Source organism: Schistocerca piceifrons, chromosome 3 (genome assembly GCF_021461385.2).
Source record: "Schistocerca piceifrons isolate TAMUIC-IGC-003096 chromosome 3, iqSchPice1.1, whole genome shotgun sequence".
Taxonomy (NCBI): Eukaryota; Metazoa; Arthropoda; class Insecta; order Orthoptera; family Acrididae; genus Schistocerca; species Schistocerca piceifrons.
In genome coordinates, this window is record NC_060140.1 from 199,811,865 (window position 1) to 199,812,804 (window position 940).

The 940-nt window shown below is 46.6% G+C and overlaps 1 pseudogene; it reads left to right on the top strand.

Moving 5' to 3' along the window:
* Nucleotides 1-231: 231 nt before the first annotated feature.
* Nucleotides 232-349, top strand: LOC124790579 (annotated as a pseudogene).
* Nucleotides 350-940: the final 591 nt, after the last annotated feature.

The window sequence follows — 940 nt, forward strand, 5'->3', positions numbered from 1 at the left end:
TATGTTCTGGTTGTGACGTAAAACGATATTGCATCTCGTTAGCCACGTTCCTCTCCACGAGGCAAGAATCTGACATGTCAGATTATTTGTTCCACGCTCAGCAGTGTAGTGGGGCGTGCAATTCCGCTCTGTGACGTCACCAGCTCCTCGTTCACGTACGTTTCTGAGACCCATGACAGGACAGCTTTTGTTTTTAACTTAGGATTACCCCTTTTACTGAGTCGATCATATGCCAACTGCCTTGCCGCAGTGGTAACACCGGTTCCCGTCAGATCACCGAAGCTAAGCGCTGTCGGGCTGGGCTAGCACTTGAATGGATGACCACACGGGCTGCCAAGCGCTGTTGGCAAGCGGGGTGCACTCAGCCCTTGTGAGGCAAACTGAGGAGCTACTTGATCGATAAGTAGTGGCTCCGGTCTCGTAAACTGACACACGGTCGGGAGTGCGGTGTGCTGACCACATGACCCTCCATATCCGCATCCAGTGGCGCCTGTGGGCTGAGGATGACACGGCGGTCAGTCCGTACCGTTGGGCATTCCAAGGCCTGTTCGGAAAGAGATTAGTTAGTTTAGTTTAGAATGAGTGGATTATGATAGCATTTTAAAAGCTTAAATTCGGTATATCATTTTGTAAAATATAGCTTTTTTTCTGGAAACCGTCTTTATATAGGCAACTTGTATCCAAAATTGGGTAATTTTAGCCAGTTATTCGTACAGACGCGCAACAAAGGTCGTTTTATACTTTTGTCCGTCTGTATTTGTGCCCGTCCGACTGCTCAAAACCCTCTTTCTCAATGATGGGTACGCGTATAATGTTTAAATTTATGTCGCGTTTAGAGTCTATCGTCCCTTGGCAGTATAAAAATTTTAAGCTTGTAAGTCAGTGCAGTGAAAAGATAAGGCCGTTTATGCCACATTTTTGACACTCGCAAATTCAGTCA